Genomic DNA, 20,407 nt, shown 5'->3' on the forward strand with positions numbered 1-20,407 from the left:
AGAATCTACCTTAAGCAGCATATGATCTAAAGACTTGATGTGGCAAAGCGAATAAACACACTGAGTACTGTACTGTCCTGTTTGTACAATCTTTGAGTGAAATGTTTTTTGTTTGGTTGGTTTGGTTGGTTTTTGTGGTAGCAAAGATAACCAGCATATATGCACATACTGTTTAAAAGTAAGGAAGAGAAGAATGAACACTATAGAAGGAAAGAGCACAGAGCATGAAAAGATTTTGTGTTTATCTTACAATGTAGGGACCTCATTCTGCATCATCTAATGGTGGATTGTCTGTCATTAAATTGTGACATCAAGACCAGATATTCCTTTAAGAGATAATTTTTAGCTTAAATTAAAATTATAGGCCTGATTCTAGAACTCCTGTGTAAAAATTTTTATGCTGTTATGTACAATACTAGTGTATTCTTGGTATAAAAACCTATGGATCAAAAGAAATTCTTGCTTCATACAGTTTGATTAGAGAAATCACTTCCTGAAGGAAAACTACAATACTTAATACAAAACTACCCAAACCTAAAATGCCTAAAAGAAATAGTTTTCTCTTGGGAAGAGTTTGTCATGCTTCTTCTAGTTCTAAGTGATCACGCTTTTATGAAAATATCCCATCAGAGAACTCGAGAATGTTAAGTATGAAGAAAGCCAAGTATGAAGAAGATAAGCCTGACTGGGGGAAAGATTTAAAAAAGAATGCCTTTGTGAATTTATTATAATCGGCTCAGAAGACTGTACCTATTGATACAAAATTAACTGTATTTAATAATCTAACAAAATAAAAATTAATCCCATGGAATAAAATTTCCAAGAAAGGAGTATGTTGATAGTAATTAAAAATAGCTTATTAGCTTCAGCTGAATGTTTCAGTTTCTTAAAAAGCGGAACGCAAAAACTGTGTTTAAAAAATCTCCAGGATTACTTAGAAACAAATGAAAACTGAATAAAATAAAATTCCATGGATCTCAGCTGTTCTGTAACTAAATTCACAAAGAATTTTTTGAGATACTGTAAAAATCGGATAGGAGTATTGACTTTTTTGGCCAGAAAGTATGCATGGTAATTCCCCCCTCTAGTTTTCAGGTGACTGGAAAGGCAAATGTTCAAAATATTTTTTATCATTCAAAGATATAGTTTTCTTTTATCCTTCATGCATTCTTTTTCTAGAGGTCAGTGTAATTTGAGGCTTTCTTCTTTATCCTTCCTTCAGCTGCCTTTCTAAACATTTTTCTGATGTTTTCTGTGGTGTAGTCAAGAACAACACTGTCAGTTTTTCTGTAAAACATCTAACATTAAAAGTGTGTAAGGTTCTGCCAGTATAGCTGCAGCAAGCTCTGTAGCTAGCATCAAAATAATTGTATATGGGAATGCCAAAAGCTTTTTTGAATATGAATTTTAAAGGTGTTTTTTTCAGGTTCGTCTTGGAACCTGAAAGCTCTTCGCCTCTACTCTGCTCTGGTGAGACCCCACCTGGAGTACTGCGTCCAGCTGTGGAGCCCCCAACATACAAAAGACATGAGAGTGGGTCCAGAGGAGGGCCATCAAGATGATCAGGGGGCTGTAACACCTCTGCTATGAGGAGAGGCTGAGAGAGTTGGGGTTGTTCAGCCTGCAGAAGAGAAGGCTCTGGGGCCACCTTATAGCACCTTTCTAGTGTCTGAAGGGGGCCTACAAGAAAGCTGGAGAGGGACTTTTTACAAAGGCATGTAATGATAGGGTGAGCAGTAGCGGTTTCAAACTGGAAGAAGGGAGATTTAGTTTAGATATTAGGAAAAAAATTTTCACTCCGAGGGTGGTGAGGCACTAGAACAAATTGCCCGTGGAAGTTGTGGCTGCCCCATCCCTGGAAGTGTTCAAGGCCAGGCTGGATGGGGCTTTGAGCAACCTGCTCTAGTGGGAGGGTTCCCTGGGCATTTCAGGGGGGTTGGAACTAGATGATCTTTAATGTCCCTTCCAAGCTAAACTATTCTATGATTCTATGAAATACCTATGGAATAACTCTATAAGCATAGTTTAAATTAATGATGTTATGCATTTGTCAGGGAGTTCTGATTCTCGTTGTTAAAATAACTGATAAGTGTTTACTAAAATTAGAACAAATTCAGCAATTTAATGTGTTGTGAATCATTTAATCAGCTATAAATTTATTAATTTGGAGTCAAGATAATGAAAATGAGTTACTCTCAAACCCTACATGACATGTCACACTACAGAATCTGTTTCAGAAGTAGAAGCAAGACAATACAGCTTACGCTACACTGTATGTCCATAGACATTTACAAGCTATCTATTGACTTTTAACATTATATTTTTATATAAAGGTGTAAGAGAATAAAATAAAATATAGGTATTTCTTAATTGTTACTTTGAATATTCTAAAGCTTCTTTTTCAAAATCAATAATATATACAAGATTTTATTGCTTTGTGGATTAGAGCCTGAATCTATTGCAATTCTTTTCTCAATGGATGCAACTCCATTAGCATTTTATTACATTGTTTTGAACCAAATTTCCAGATTGTCCCTACTTACTGCACTTTTATTCAAATCACAGAGTGTTCTCAAATAGCATAAACTGAAATTGTTTTTGATAAAATCCAACTGGAAGATACATTTCAGAAATCGCCTGGCAGACTCCAGCACCAGTCCATGGTACCAACAGGGGCTATTTTGAAATCAAATTCCCCAAAATCTGTGCAGTATGAAAGTTGGGTCCTTGACACCACTGTTTCATTCTAACATTTTTTTCACTTTAGGATACATTGTTTGATAATATAAACTTAGCATGCTAGAGATTTTCCGCAAGATTTAAGGACAAAAGAACACCCCAGAAATGCCACAAGAAGGGAATAGTTTTCACTTTTTGGTGATAGGTTTGAGTTTTATTGATTATAGTCAGACAAGAATTTTCTCGTAGGAAAATTTTCATCTGGATTCAAAGCAAAAAAGTGAGATTTCTTAACTCATTTGAACCTATGTTCTGCATACTAATGTATTTACATTTGACTACATTCCAGAGGGAGAAAAACATTCTGTTCCTCCTGACCCTATTGCTCGAGCTTAAACTAGGCAGCCTGTGTGCTCGAATCTGGGTGACTCTTTAGGATGAATATGAAAGTAACACCTAGACAGAGATGCCAGACATTCTTCAGTCTTTGCACTGTGAAGAAATTACTTGTCTTTAGACAAAAGTTGACAGAAAAGGCCAAAGTATTAGGGAATCATAGAATCATTTTGGTTGGAAGAGACTTTCAAGATCATCAAGTCCAACCGTTAAACAAGCACTGCCAAATTACCACTAAACCATGTCCCTAAGCAGCACATCAACATGTTTTATAAATACCTCCAGCGATAGTAAATCAACCCCTTCCCTGGGCAGCCTGTTTCAATGCTTGACTAGCCTTTTAATGAAGAAATTTTTCCTAGTATCCAGTCTAAACCTCCCCTGGTGCAATTTGAGGCTGTTTCCTCTTGTCCTATCGCCTGTTGGTTGGGAGAAGAGACTGACCCCCACCTCGCTACAACCTCCTTTCAGGTAGTTGTAGAGAGTGATAAGGTCTCCCCTCACCCTCCTTTTCTCCAGGATGAACAACCCCAGTTCCCTCAGACACTCCTCATAACACTTGTGCTCTAGACCCTTCACCAGCTTTGTTGCCCTTCTCTGGACATGCTGCAGCACCTCAATGTCTTTCTTGTAGTGAGGGACCCAAAACTGAACACCGTACTCACATTGTGGCCTTACCAGTGTCGAGTACAGAGGGACAATCACTGCCCTAGTCCTGCTGGCCATGCTATTTCTGATACAAGCCAGGATGTTATTGGCTTTTTTGGCCACCTGGGCACAATTCTGGCTTGTCTTCACCCAGATGTTGACCAACATACCAGGTCCTGTTTGGCCAGGCAGCTTTCCAGCCACTCTTCCCCGAGCCTGTACCGTTGCATGGGGTTAGTGATCCAAGTGCAGAACCCGGCACTTGGTCTTGTTGAATCTCATACCGTTGGCCTCAGCCCATTGATCCAGCCTGTGCAGATCCCTCTGTAGAGCCTTCCTACCTTCAGGCAGATCATCACTCCCACCCAACATGGTGTCATCTGCAAACTTTCTGAAGGTGCATTCGATCCCCTCATCCAGATCGCTGATAAAGATATCGAACAGAACTGGCCCCAATACTGAGCCCTGGGGAACACCACTTGTGTCCAGCCAACAGCTGGATTTAACTCCATTCACCACCACTCTCTGGGCCCAGCCATCCAGCCAGTTTTTACCCTAGCAAAGAGTACACCCATCCAAGCTACAGTCAATGGTGTCAAAAGCTTTACTAAAGTCTAGGTAGACAACATCCACAGCTTTTCCCTCATCTACTAAATGGGTCACCTTGTCATAGAAGGACATCAGATTAGCCAAGCAGGACCTGACTTTCATAAACCCATGCTGACCGGGCCTGATCACGTGATTGTCTAGTATGTGCTGTGTGATGGCATTCCCGATAATGTACTCCACAACCTTCTCCGGCACTGAGATCAGACTGACAGGCCTGTCATTTCCCAGATCCTCCTTCTGGCCCTTCCTGTAGCTGGGCATCATATTTGCTAACTTCCATTCAACCTGGACCTCCCCAGTTAGCAAGGACTGCTGGCAAATGATGGAAAGTGGCTTAGTGAGCACTTCTGACAGCTCCCTCAGTACCCTTAGGTGGATGCCATGTGGCCTCGTACACTTGTTTATGTCTAAGTGGTGTAGCAGGTTGCTAACCGTTTCCTCTTGGATTATGGGGGGTTTGTTCTAGATCCAGCTTAAAAAACCACCAAGCTTATGCTAGAGATTTTTGTAGGTGTGTTAACTTCACCATCACAGTCATTCATCAGTCAGTGCTACTAGGTACATGCTTATTTTTAAGCATATGAATACTCTCATGTGGAAGGACTAGGCCTAATCATACAAAATTAAATATTACTATAAGTTTCCACAGGCTCGTAGCCTAAGTAAGCAGCCTACAAAGGATGGAACAAAGAAAATTACGTCTACAGAATTTTTGTTGATTTTTAAAATGTAAGTCTTTTCTGTTAGCCTATTAATAATTTTAATCATTCCTAGAGTGTCTTAACTCACCAAAATATTTTTTGTGAATTATTATAGAAGCTACTTATTATCTACTTTTGGTACTTCAACATTGTGTTCTTCAAGGTGCAAGAAGTGAAGATCTCAGGTATTATCAATTCATTTTCTTTCTCTACATGAAGTGGAATCTTAAATATGAAAATTGCCCCAGTCAATATAATCTATTTTGTGGTTCTGTTTACTAGGTCCAAACTTGCAGTTTTACTATAGTGAGAGAAATACAAGAGAGATCTAGCTCTTATCACAACAGAAATGACTTTCCAATCATAGTATAGCTGTATATGCTATGCATATACACGTAACAAAATTATATGTATAAAGTGCATACATGACTATGTAGTTTTCAATATTGATCCATCTCTATAATGGTCTAATGCTGTTTCCTTAGAATCAGGACAGCTAAGATGACGAACATAATAATTTAGTACGCCACACATGGTCTCTTTCCTACCTTGGCTAAGTTTTAGAGGACACTGACTTTGTGCAATTTTCTTTGACACCAACTCAAAGGACTCAACAGTAAAAAGCATCAGGAAAATCAGGTAGACCAAAATTAGAGAACAGTGTATTAAGTCTAGTTTATTGCTAGGAGTAAGCACAGTCTGTGTTTTTCAGATGGGAATGTTTCAACGGGAAGGGGAGGGAAGGGAAGGGAAGGGAAGAGAAGGGAAGGGAAGGGAAGGGAAGGGAAGGGAAGGGAAGGGAAAGGATAAAGAAGAGCTCAAAAGTTTATGATATCGTGCATATAACTAAGCAGTTTCAAATTTAATCCAGAACAGCCTATTTGCAATTATTTTAATTGTATTTCATATATAAATAAAAGAGACTGAAAAAAAATATTCATTTATTTGTTTGTTTGTTTCCAGTCCAAAGGTGGGACTTGTAAGGTGAATGTAACTCCCCTGATTTCAGGAAAGTTAGATCTATTTGGACCATCTGAAGATTTGGCTCTTGATGTAAAATAGTAAGACTTCTGTTCAGAAAAATAATGCTATTTAAAATGGGTACTTAAACATTACATATAAAGGGATAAAGTACAGAGATAACATTAAGTGTACATTCTCTTTCAAAATTATCCAGTATGCAGCTACCACAGCTCTCATTCTTAATTACAATGCCTTCTACGCTGTACCCTGTAATGGCAATTGAGATTGACATGGATGGCTTTGCAATTAATACCTATAAACAAATCAGGCAAATATGTCACAGAGGCTTTCCCAAGGCTTTTCCTTTGCTTCTCAAGCCTGACAGGATTTTAAGAATATTTATTTTATTTCATATTTGCCTTTTTAAAAATTTCTTCTTTTTTTTTTTTTTTGTCAAGGTGATAGCATAACAGCAATAAAGTGGGAGTCGTTACTGTGTTGCATGTTGCAAATAGATCAGAGTTTCTCAGTGTCTTCTTTAAAAGGATGTTAAAAATTAACATGAGATCTTTCAGAAATAAACCAACAATTTATATGCCAGTTTCCATTACTCAACCTATAACCATTCCTGGTCTAACTGTTCACATACCAAGTATTAGCAGTATGTGTGACTACATTGTATTAATTAAAATCTTTTTTCTTTTTATGATTCATTTGTAATGTGCCACGTTTCTGGAATGATTCTGGTGACTAAATATACAAGCTCACTGTGGCACCAAGGGCATGCACACAACCTAGTAGGTACGACATGAGACCTATGGGCCTCTCCACCGTTCAGAACAGCTGCTAGAGCCAGCCAGGATACCCTAGAGAGTTTAAAATATGATGAGACAACTATGCTTTTGTACCTCAATCACTCTTCTCACTTCCAAAGTCATGAAAAAACCACTTGAAAGAAACAAACAAACAAACTTTTCTATATAGTTTTTTGATAAAACAATGTTTCAGTAAGCATAGGTAAGCACTTCAAAACAGGCAAAAGACATAATCGGGTTAACCATGAGCAATTTAATTCTTTATTTTGAGGTCTTTACATGCACAAGCAAGCAGTCTCTCATTAACATAAGAAAGTATTTTATTTCAAACTCACATATATTTGTGTATTTTATAGCAGTGTTAAGGCTTCATATTCCTTCAGTAACTTAGCATCATATTGTAAATGTATGTAACCAGTCACGAGCAATCTGTCATATTCAAGATATACTTTATCATAGCCAAAGGAATGCACTGTATATTTACATTATCAGCAGATATATTCTTAGGTGTATTTCAAGGTGTGAGACAGTTAACTATGAAACTAATTGAAGTGCACATCATGTCCAATGTAACTTTCTCTTAATAGCTAGGAAAGGAAGTAGATGGAAAATAGGATAAAATGCATCTTGGGTTCACCAAAGGCAGATCATGCCAGACTAACCCAATAGCTTTCTTGATAAGATAACTGATTCTCCAGACAAGGGAAATGCAGTAGATCTAATCTGTCATGACTTCAGAATAGCTTTTGGTACAGTGCCACTTTCAAAATTATTTTTTAAGATGGTAAGGATGGCAGTTAGTACAGGTGTTGTAAGGTGGAAATAGGGGGTTAGAAAACAAGCAAATAGAAGATGAACTGTTCTAAAAGGAAGGGCATTGTGCTGAAAGTTCTCCAGAAATTAGAGCTGGGGCCAATTTTTTCAATGATGATCTTGACACAAAAAGCCCTGCAAACATTTGTACACATTCTCAACCTAAACAGTCTGCAAAGAAAATTGAGAATGCTTTATGTACCTCTGGAGTATGATTAGGCCTTATGACTTTCAGTGCACGCACACAGAAAAGCAGATAAATAAGGTCTCTCCAGGAAGATACAGAAGGAAGTTAAATGACAAGTTGGGTACAAGGTTTTTAATGTGTGACAGGTTTCTCTCCTCCTTACTGGACAGTGCAACCACAAGGCTGGTTATATCCAAAAGGGGATAAAGAGTCTAATGGTGGGTGGAAATGATAATAGTGTGGTATGCTGCTGAAATGACATGGTCTCAACCGTCCTTTCTACTCCTTACTTGTCGCATGAAATCTTTCCAAGTCTTAAAATTTTCTTTTGCCAGATTGTTTGTATGTGTAAAAATGTCTTTGTTTATACTCTAATTTACCCTCCAAATTGCCTTGCGATACTGCAGTTTTTAGCAGTTGACAGGTAACTTCCAAAAGTTTACTCTAAAATGAGATCAAGAAGCAAAAGAATTAATATTAGATTATGTGAAAAATAGGGGAAAGGAGGAAATGCAGAACTTTTCTCCCTTTTCTCCATGAATACATTCTTGTCTGGAAACTTCATTCAAAATTAAAATTTATGGAAAAACTTGGTTTGACACCAGAGAGTGTCTTTACATAACAAATTCTCTCTCCTTTACTCTTTGTATCTCTGTGCATACCCTCCATGTCTGTGAAGCCTAGATTCCTGACAAATTTCAAAATTTAAGAGGTTTGAGGGGAAAAGATGGAGGGACTGGGCTTGGACTGCATTTTCCCCTAATTTTTGAAATGTCCCCCACATCAGAACTGGGGCCTCAAAGCTTAGGTGAGATCCAAAAGGCCCAGAGGAGGAGGCCAAAGGCCAAAGATCTATAAGAGTTAAAAGTCTAGTTAGAGACAAGAACAACAAGTTTGTTTGCTTTAAAACTAGGCAAGGACAGACATGCTTATCAGTTATGAAATATAAGAACAAATGGTTAAGAATGCAAGAAGTGCCCTGTATTAATTTTAATTAATTTAGTAAGTATTAATTTCCAGCAGTGGCAATACAAGAGCCTGTTTAGATAGAGAGCGCAAACCTTGTTTCTCTCTGCAGTGCATTTCCCTCAGAGTTTTCCAGCATGCACAGTTGCTGCATTAGTTGTTGTATATCCCTAGCCAGTAACTTACTACCTTCTCACAGATCTGTTGTCCATGCATTCATTTAATCAATTAATAATTTTTGCACGTTCTGGATCTCTCTGCCACCACAAACACCTGTGGCAGGAGGTTCTGAAGTTTACTACTTGCTGAAAAAAAAACCCCATTCTTTTCTACCTGTTTACAGTTACCTTCTAAGTTTCATTGAATGTAACCTCTTTGTAGTATTCTGGGATTTTGTGAACAGCAGTTACACATTCAACCTTTGTGATTTTGTAAATGTGTTTGAAGCTAGATACATGCATAGGTTTTGTGGAGTTTTAAGATCAGTCTTCTTCAGGAAGAAATATTTCATTGTGTTTTTTATTGATATTACTTTAATGAATGGCAATACATAATAGTAATTATTAAAATGTCTGAGTCAGATAAACGTTTAAGTTCATCCCAAAACTTTCTCCTTAGTACTTAAAGAGCTATCAGTCTACTTCACACATATCAAAAGACAAATTACAGCAAAACAGTTCATCTCTAGTACATCAATGTCTACTTTTACTAGCAAACCTTTTTACAGTAGAAGCAAAACCATTCTGTGTTCTTTAGCCCAAGAGGACACAAATGAACAGTCCATATCACTTTTATCGGGATTTGAGTGTAATGGATTCTTTAAGACACTTTAATGCAATAACCAAAAAGTACTCTCACACATATGTGGAGTGTTGGGTAGTATCCATGTAGTGATTTGGTGTACATGGTCTCATTGATAAACAACAGGTATCTCTCAAACATTTGCAGCAGCTCAAAAGGCCACCTCAAGAATACCAAGAACTGTCCTGGATGATGATCTATCCTTTCCTAATCATAGGAAGTTTCTCCAGAGGAGGTTGATAGGACTGCAATGAGAAGTGTCAACCAACTGCTCCTTGAAAAATATTCCTTCATTCTACCTGGATTTCAGTTTAATATATTTCAGGAGTACTGATCTTGCTTCATATTCTCATACCACTTCCCTACTACTATACATTGATCTATATTATACATTTTCATTTTTTACGTGACAAATGAAAAAGACACATCAGTATTGTTTGTAGAGCTATTGGTAACTGTGCAAAGATAGAGATTGATTCTTTTCACCTTTATTATATCTTTATGGAATAGTAAGTTGATTATTAGATCATAATTGCCAACTTCCTTGCCTATGACTAAATTCCCTATGTAATTATAGATAAATACTAGCTTAATAGACCCAAACAAGTCATGGCTGTACTCATGCATAATGCTACAACTGCCATTCCACAGTCTCCCACTTCTTGTTATCATAACAATTGCTATTGATTTATTGAGCTTTTTCATAGCCAATGGTTAGCCTCCTAAACCATGCCAACAAAAATTGTGTACACCCACACAAGAACAGAAAGAAAGGTTACTGAAACAAAAATCTAGTGACGAAATAAATAATTTAACAATTTTTTCTTTGTATGAATACATTTTTCTAAGGCTCGTATGAATCCAGTAGAGTAATTATCAGTGTTTAAAATGCAGCCTCAGCAGTTCTCAAGTGTTTGTTATAAACTCACTTCTATTATTTTCTTCTAAAATGACTCAAAAAATATTCATTATCATTATCAGTCAGGATAATTTAATAAAGAAATGTGATATTTGTTTTCAGTATTCAAACATACTTACAACCTCTGTCTTTAAATATGAGGGCACTTTTTTTTTAATTTGAGTCGTGAAAAGATCTTTCATTACTTGTTAGATGTTTTAGAAGATTAAAACAGAATTTTGCAGCCTTTCGTGGCTTAACAAAATAAGGTATTGAGTAGCAAAGGAAGGAAATATTTGCAAAAGAATATGTTTGCAACAAGAAGTGTTTCTCTTAGACAGCAACAAAACAAGCAACAATACTGGCATTTAAAAAGTAGCAGTATTTACCGCAGCACCAAATTTAACTTGATTTCTCTATCTTTAAATGTTTACTATAATAAATATGGGACACAGTAAAATAACATGGGGTATTCAGGTTCTCTTCAGCGATGAATACAGCTATTTTAAGGATGACAACTAAACATGCAACATGCTGCTAGTCTAGCTCCTCTTAGTATAAAAGAGGTTGTATTGATTATAGTCTTAGTGGAAGATATCAGTAGAAAGTACGTGAAAAAGTAGCTAATTCAGAATGATTAGAAGACGTCCTCCTAGTCTGACAGTAAAGTAAATTTACTGAGGCAAGGTAGGGAAGTTTGCAGTGGTAGCTACACCCTTTCTATTATTTAAACAAATGTTATTTCAGACTCCAGCACTTTAACGCAACCATTCTAGTATGAAAACATCACACAATATAACACTGAAGTGGTGTCTTATCAATCTGGTACAAAACTTGGTAACTCTTCCATTTCTGAATTCCCAGAAATCTCAGATCTCCTTTTAGAGCATAATTGCATTTTTCAAATCAGTTTAATGACCCTGTCCCAGATATTTAAAGGCCTAACCCTTTATTGCCCTCAAATAGTGAATGGAAAAAATCAAGAAATCTGATCAGTCACCCTATTACCACTACCATCAACAAATCTACAACTCAGACAATTATTTTCCTATTAAAGAAAGCAAACAAACTAGAAAACCTAAAAACTCTTTGAAATAACTAGCTATTGAAGAAAATATTAATATATATCACACATACATTTCTTTTAATTATCATTTTTTCCTGGAAGATACATATTGTGTATATGCTTATGTCATTACATAGAACTAAATATGTACGCTACTCAACATGGCTAAGTTAGATAGCTATAAGAACTTGATACTTTTTTTAAAAATATGCACAAACCATTGTATTGTGTTTACATGGCAAGCTGTTGGCAGAGAGGAACTGTTATGAACTGCCCACAAAGCCCATTCTCCATCCCACCTCCACCAGTTGGAGTAGGGGCAGAGGAGGCAGAAGAATTGCGATTGAAGGAGTGAAGTTGAGCCTAGGAAGATGGGGGTGGGATGTGGAAGGCATTTTTAGTTTTGTATTTATTCTCCACCACCCAATTCTATTTTTAATTAACAATAAATTAGATTAATTTTCCCCAAGTTGTGTGTTTTGACACAGTTTTGACAGTAATTAGTAAATTATTTTCCTGTGTTTATCTTTACCTATGAGCTTTTCCATCTTATTTTCTGCCCCCTGTTCTGTTGAGAAGGGGGAGTGAGAGACCATCTGGGTGGGCTTCTGTCAGCCAGCCAAGGTTAACATACCGCAACCACTCAGATTATTTCCATGTGAACGACTTATTATGGCTTCCAAATACAAGTGATACACAATCATATGATGTCACGAGCATTGTGAGGAGCTATGTAGTTATAACTCTTGCTGCTTAAGTTCGTTTCCTTTATGCATATCATTCTAATGCCTTGCATAAAATGGGAATCAAATTCTGGGGACTCTATAACAGTGCCTTGACCATTTTCATTGACTTTTCTCAAATTAAGAAATTAAATTTTCTGTTTTGCACTGAAAGAGTAGAGTTGTGACTTGTTAGATTTATTTAAAAGATTTAATACAAGATCTTGCAATTTCATATGGTAGCTCTTTCAGATTTCTACAATGACATCATGCAATCTGATTTGATTTTAGTTCATTAAACGGAAAGATCTTTGCTTCTGCTTCAGATGCTTGAATTTTCTTTTGTGTTTTCTTAATTCACTAGTGATGCTGTCATCTTTTTCACATTCAGCATTGATACATTCATTGAAAACTGAAACAAGATGTTAATTTAATTTGTGGGACAGATTTGGATTTTTTTTTCAATACAAATTCAGTACCACTGCTCTCTTTTTTTTTTCTCTTTTAATTCAAATGCCTAAACAACAGGGGTTTTTTGTTTGTTTGTTTGTTTTATTTCCTATGCAAGATACAACTCTGCTTACATAGGATAGTTTTTGTGTTAAACCTGTGTAATCTGAAGTTTAAATTCTCCTCTTATTTCATTCCTTGTTCTTTCTTTACATTCTTATTATAGCAATCTTGAGATGACCAATGACCCGTTAGGTCCAGACCTATCTCCCTGCTTTTTCTTCCCTTACTTATGACTCAGACTTAGCATGTCCAAGTAGATTATGCATATTCTGAGTCTGTCAGACAATCCTTCTTCTGAAAGTCCCTATTTTTCTCCATGAATGCAGCTTTGAGGGAAAGCGGGACATGAAATCTTCCATAAGTGTTTCCATTGGCTGCTATCTCTCTTTCAAAAAAAAAGGGTGCAAATATAAGAAAAGCTAAGAGTAACCTGTAGCTGCAATGAATAAGGAATACTGTTACTATTAATATCCTGAGGGTAGAAAGCTCAAGGCTCCTCCATATCCTAAAAACTTCAAATAAACCACCTACTTATTTGCACTGCAAATGGAAGAAAATTTGCTTAGAACACTTACAACATTAATGCTATATCTTGGATACCTCAGGAACTGACATACAGGTAACAATTGAAAAGATAATTCCTGACTTGATTTGCAAAATGATGAGCTGTGTCATAAATACATCTGATTTTTTTTTACTCTATCACTTTCAAAATTTTCTGCAGCACTTGAGTCCTTATGTCCCAAGTAGTTTGCGAGATGCATTTTATTGTGTTTAGTTTGGAATATGAGCGGATTAGAACCCTTGTTTCATGCATTATAAAAGGGCTTTTTATAACTACATCAATATAACCTGCATTATGGTGGTGTGTCTACAAAACAGAATGTAGCTCCCTGCTTGAAGAAAATAAAGAATTTAGGAAAATGAAGTAATATTAGGATTTGTAGGCAGCTTAGCAACTCAAACACTAAAGGCAAAAAGGCTTGCAAATTTAGGAACACAGGTCTGGGAGGGATTGCTGAGATCATTGATTTCAGGCCTCTGGTATTCCAGGAAGCCACAACATATAATCTTTTTCATAACCTTATTAAACTCCATTTAAAATGCAGTTCATTATTTTTGTCACCACTACAGTTCCAGGACCTCACTGCACTGATAGTTGGAAACTTTCCTGATTGCAGCTACTGAGTGAAGCTGAACACTGGGCATAGAGACACAGAGAAAAAGTTCATTTTTATTTCTTTCCAAATCTCTAAATAATGTCAGAGTTCAGTGGGACTGGGCATGATGAATGTTGAGCAGACAGAGCCCAAAAATCAAATATGGCACAGCAAATATTAACGCCATATTTCTGAGAAAATTAAAACTGATACTTACAAGAATTTAGCATTTTCTGAACTTTATAAATACTCTGTTAATTAATCAAATTTTGAGTATGTCTTTGGATTTTTTAGGTTTAAACCTTCACACTCAGACAGCATTACAGACGAAGCCAGAATTACCACAAAATTTCTTTCCTGATCAGAACAATTAACACGCACAAAACTTCTTACGCCTGACAATCTGATTATTGAAAATGAAGGCTCTTTCAAAAAAGTAAGTCTTAGTTTTTCTTGATACTGATGGAATAAGTGAAGGACCTTATCTCCAAGTTTTCTCCAGGCTTCCTCTTCTATGGAAGGGTTCAAGGGTGTAGTATTAGAAATTATATCCTATCAACTGGTCAAACAGATAAGACGACATTTTTATTTTTATCAGCAAAACCCTTATTGCTCATGAAAGAATATATCTTTCAGCACAGTTCCTCTACCACACTATTGTTCAGGTTACCAAGCTGTGTGTGTATTCCTTGTCTATTTGCCCCCCAGGACATCCTTGAAAATGAGACATGTTGTTTTAAGGCCGCAAGGGTTTTATCCGTGTGTAAAAAATTAAATAAAATAAATTCAGAACAAATACAGCATTAATATTTTATACATATATTGCTTTAATATTGCATCAGTAGCAAATTAGAATCCAAGCCTAGATTTTCATGTTTTGAATATTAACTGCTGAAGTTTCATCAGTAGCCTTAGGAGGGTTTGTTGGATCTTAACGAATCGTGACAGAAATTATGGTTGGTGTTCACACAAAGTGTGAAGTGTCTATTTGAAAACTGCACTGAAGTGATGTTGGAGAAGGAAACTGTCTGCCTGATCCCTAATCAACAACAGGAAAAGCAGACCTGGTACTGCATGTTTACTAAATCTCCCCATACTTTTTTTCAGAGTGAAAAAAATAGAAGTACTGGGATGCATTAGGTACACTCTTGAATGATCATTACCCTGAGGGGAACAGAGATATGCCTATCTCACATAGAATCTCTACTGTTTGATATAATATTGCCTAATGTATGTTGGCCCGGTCTTGCAATGTGTTTATCATACAAGTAATCTACACTCCTCCAAGCATTCTCATTAAATGCACTAGGACAAGTCTAGTGAATAATAATTTGCATTTAGGACCATTTGCAGGAGGATATCGTCAAATCTATAAATTCAGATTTGTATCTCTTGTCCAAGACATCACTCCAGCAAAACTTTCAGGGACCATTCTTGGTCCCACAGCATGGAAAAAAAAATCCAGTTAATTAGTTCATACATACTGATGGCTGAAAACCAGTATTTGCAAGAGTTTTGATATACAATTTGAAACAAAACAGCAGCGTAAATGACAACATTTTTTAGAGCAGTAAAAACCTGGAAAAACACACTATTTAAAATTTTACAGAACATCTGAACGCCAATCTTGTAATTATTCATAAACAGAAAGAGGCATGTTAACAAAGCCTTTGGCTCCAACTGAAGGTTATGCTGGATAAATTTTTCCAGTATAAGAACTCTGTATCTTAGTGGGAATGAGATTAAAGAAATGTATTTAAAATGGTTAAACCTGGGCTGACCTTGTAATTTTTCTGGAAAAATGTGGAAAATTTAATGAGAAAAATAATTACTGATATTTACAATCAATACAATTGTAGAAATGATCAGAGTGGCTGTGACAATAGTCTGGGACAATTCAGGAACATGGGCAAGGTAGAGTATGCTGCAGTTACAAGGGGCGAACAGTCACCCAAAAGAAAATGGGCTGCCCCATTTTGCATGTCTTCTGCACATTTTTTGGTAGTTTTGCCGGTCCTTAAAATGTAACGTTCTGTTCTGTATTTAGCATCTTGTTTTCAAGGGGCACAGTGCTGAATTATCCCTAGCAGTTGTTGTCTGCCTGTCTCCGGAGATCAGGGACTGAACCATGACTCAGAAAGTCACAATATAGTCCCTGATTACCCCTTGCTCCAGGAAGAAAATAAACTGCATTAGCCTTTTACCTGGTACAGATGATTTCTTCTCTCTGCACCAGCCAGGCTGTGCTGGTCAGTATGTCGGGGCAAGGGTCATAGCCAGACATTACTCACTCCCCATGCATCTGCAAAGGAGTGGGAATAGCTGCCTTGTAGAGGCCATTCACCCTTTTGTAATGCAATCTGCACTCAGGGTAAATTGCACTGTGTAAGAGGGCACTTTAAGCTTCTCTCTAGGAGAGAGGTGTATATGACAAACTCCATTCTTGTCCTGTATCTATAGTATGTGTTTAGGCAAATGACTTTGAAGCGTCAAAGCTGCTTATATTGATCTTTAATCCCTGATCTACTGCAGTAGAAAACATGATATAACTGCCCAAGTTTCCTAGAGAGCTGCCTTTGCGGTGCGAGGCCAATGGAGGTACAGTGTTTAGCACCTCACAAGGTTTAGTCCATGTATGAACAACTGTGAGGATTGCCAGCAATGATCTGACTGTCCATTTTCCCTGTGGTTATTTTAAATGCACTATTTCTTGTGGTAGGAATGTTCTTGTTTGTTTATTAGAAAAAGAAAATTAGGTTCACTAAGGAAGAAAAAATACTCTCTAGATCATGACGGTGAAGAAAATGGTCTATCACCTGTAAGCAGGCTAGCAAGAGAAGCGTGTGGAAAAGACACTCTATTTGCCCCTTGTACTTTTCGATGCACAAATCAAGAGCACTTTTAAAGTAAAAAAGAACATACTATCTATCTTTTTCAGTTCTGCAACATGAAAGGGAATCAGAGACCCAGTTGACCAGTTCAAGTTGTGCCCTTTTGGCAGATTGCCTCTTGCTCCAGGAAAGTGTAAAACTGGAGAGTGAAAATTCAAGGAAAGTGAAAAAAAATCATGCACTATGTCAGAATCCATTATTTCTTTGAAGTTCAGTTTGTTGTCTGCTGTCATGGGACTGCCTTCAAAGAGTGCATGGAATATTTAAAAAACAAAGTGAGAAAGCAGGCAGCACTTTCCTGTTACTGTCTGCAGATATTTTGACACTCCAAAAAATCATCATGGGTTTCCCAGGTGCTTGATGTTACATAATTTGTCATGATGTCTGCTATAAGTGACCCTGGACTTCATGTCTTACTATCCTCCACTCTCTTTTTGTGGCATTTAAGTGGGAATAGGTGTCATCAAAGAGGTATACAGTGCCAATAATTCGGTATTTTCACAGAGAGGGGTTTTGTCTAGAAAGAATGGCATTCATTCACTCTAATAAACAAATGAAGGCAAGTTTGTTTGAGAAGACTTTTACTGAACAAGTGCAATCACCTGGGAAAAAACCGAAAAAAATTAGAGAGTATATGTATTTATTTTTGCTAACTGTATCAGTCACAGTGCTATGTTCTTTGTCAAAAGACTGATACTGTGTGATGCAAAGGATCTTTTAAATGCTTTCAGATGATCAAGTTACTGGGAGAATACTGAGGTTTGTTGTACATATACAACAAGGAATAATATAGTGATACACAAAGGAAAAATATGGAGAACCAAATGTATTTAAGAGAGAGGGAAAGAAGAACCTCAATTAAAAACAAAAAGGAAATGAAAATAAAAAGATGAGCTATACATGGCTTTAGTAGATAGTCCAGATTTGATCATTACTCATGCAAGTGTCTCTTATTGCCTTCAGAGGGAGATTTTTGGCTCAATAGCTAAGAACAAAAACATAACGTATTCAGAAACAATTCTCCCTGAGATGTAATATATATTCTGTTTTCTACTTCTACTTTGAGAATGTTAGAGCCTTGTGGTATGTGGAAGACCTCACTCTAAAATAAACATTGATAGATCCCTGCCTGGAGGAAATTATAATCTAAATTAGTCATAGTAAGAAAGTAAATGTCATGGAAAGCGTACTTCTGACTCTAGAAGAATCTAAAACTCTCTAGGTGTGCCTTTGCTCAGCCTGCACCTCCCTCTGTGCTGACATTGTGATGCAGTGTACACCAAGGAAGCACAGCTGAAGCTGCTGGGCACCTGCAGGAGATCCCAGAAAGGGCTTAGTCACTGTGAAGTTCATTCTTCAGCTTAGCAAATGATTTAAACAAGGGTACTTGTACAAAAAGTACCAGTCCTGAATCTTAGCCTGTTCCACGTGCACAGACATGACCAAGGGAGCAGGAGCTAGAATGCAGGCCTTCCAAATCAGAGCATTGCAAGGGGACAAAATTGTGTAATGCATCTATCTATCACAGACGTTATGTGAGATCAACTGTTTTGTGCGTTGTGCTTACTATATTCTCTCTACAGACACTTCTTGAAGAAGTGGCCTCTTGTTGACAGTAGGTGAAGTGATCTCTGCTCTTGTGTTTGAACATCTGTATTTTAGGCCTTAGGCTAGATCAACTAAGTAGATAAAGTAGGAAGTTTGTATTTAGCTGTCTATAGGTTTGCCAAGTTTCAGGGTTTCCCTTAATAACTCTTTGCTACCTGACCTCACAGCGGAGAAGTCTTTGAATTTTGAATAATGTGAAAAGTCCACTTACATTGCTTTGCCACTTCAGAAGAGCTAGGTTTCTGTTGCTGTGGAAATTGGAATAAAAACCAGTGATTCAATGGGAAGACTTTGGGATAGTGTTTGTCCTGGAGTCAATGTTGCAAGTGTGACTGTATTTATATGAAACCTCTTGACTTTAAAAGGAGAAATTACTGGTTCATGAACAAATTATAAATCCCACAAGGGTTACATATTTACCTAATGCCCATTTTTTTCTACTGCTTGTTCTACCACTAAAATCATAACCTTGCTTATAACATCAGCAGTTTCTATAATAACCACTCGTGATGTAATAAATAGAGGATTAGGACATTGGGTAGGGAGTAATCAGTAGGAAACTACAAAAGAGTCTGTGGTTTTGCTGATGTTTCTTTTAACAAAAGAGCAGAGTGGCAGGAAAAGAGAAAATAAATAAAAGATAAGGAGAATTATCTGTAAATAAAACGCTTTCCTAAAATTTTCCCTGAGGTTCTAATCTTCTTTAGTGTGACCCAGACAACATCAGAAGAGCTTCAGCATTTTGAAGGAAGAAACCTATTTCACACCTCCCCTAATCTTGGAGAGCTTCCTCCAAGAGTCCCTATACAGAATTAACATAACGCTTTGGGCCTGAATTCTGCATCTTGCAAAGTTAATGAAATCAATGGGACATGCGTGAATGGATCTGTTTGCAAGGTCCTGGCTTTAAATTAACATCTAGACCCCATTTGTTTCCTGATGGCTTCTTAAGGGACATCATGGGCTGGGAAAATAAGCATAGGAATGGAAGTCATAGGAATTTAGTACTGTGGGATAGCTTGACCAGTGAGACCAATCCCCCTCAACTACATTACAAATGAGTAGCTTGTGAAGCACCTAAGACATATTTCCTAATTTTTCTTGGAAAAAACTGTCAAACTTATTGTAAAGAAATCCTGTGTTTTAGTCCTGGCTCTAATCAATGGTGTGCTGGTGTTTCACTTTGGTGTGAACAGATTCTAACCAGGTATCATGCACCTGCTGCTATAAATTCCCACTGTGCTAGCATATAAAATCCGTTTCTTTATTTGTGGGACACATGCAATAAAAGAGAGACTGTTATCCCAATTTAATGTTTTCCTGTCATTGCAGACCTGCACCTATCAGATCAAAAAGGAAAATATAAGTATTTCTTTTCTGTCATTTAATTTTCCCTGTTATACACAGTTGTTTTTTAGAAGAGACGCTGTGTTTTCTTTAATATTTGGAAATACCAGCTCCAAAGAAACAAAATATAATGGCTATAACTGAAACTGAAATATACTATCTTCCAACTTATCAAGCAACATTCCTAATAATTTGCTGTAAAATATACATAATGAAATCAGACAACAAGAACAGATTATTTAAAATGTGTGACTAATCTAATTCATTAGGTGATGCACACTTGATATTTTGAGTTGGCTGGTGATATGCAAACACACTCTGTAGTTGTCTATCCTGAATTATGTGCATACACACCGCTATATGAAAGCCAATAAGCAATCCAAAAGGAATTTTCCCAGTCATTATGACATACCTTTTTTGAACCTGCTAGGTTCAAAATGATAGAACTAATGATAGAACAAGTACAGAAGCTCAGTAAATCACTTATCTTGCCCTATAGTTCCCATCATTCCTCTTTCCTTACTTTAATGGAGGCACACTGTCTAAGAAAACATGTAGCAAAAGGATATTTTCTATGTACTGTCAGTCCTAAATTACATCTCTGTGAAAGTAGCACTAGTCATG

The sequence above is a fragment of the Charadrius vociferus genome, unplaced genomic scaffold (genome assembly GCF_000708025.1).
Source record: "Charadrius vociferus isolate BGI_N301 unplaced genomic scaffold, ASM70802v2 scaffold15, whole genome shotgun sequence".
NCBI classification, from domain to species: Eukaryota; Metazoa; Chordata; class Aves; order Charadriiformes; family Charadriidae; genus Charadrius; species Charadrius vociferus.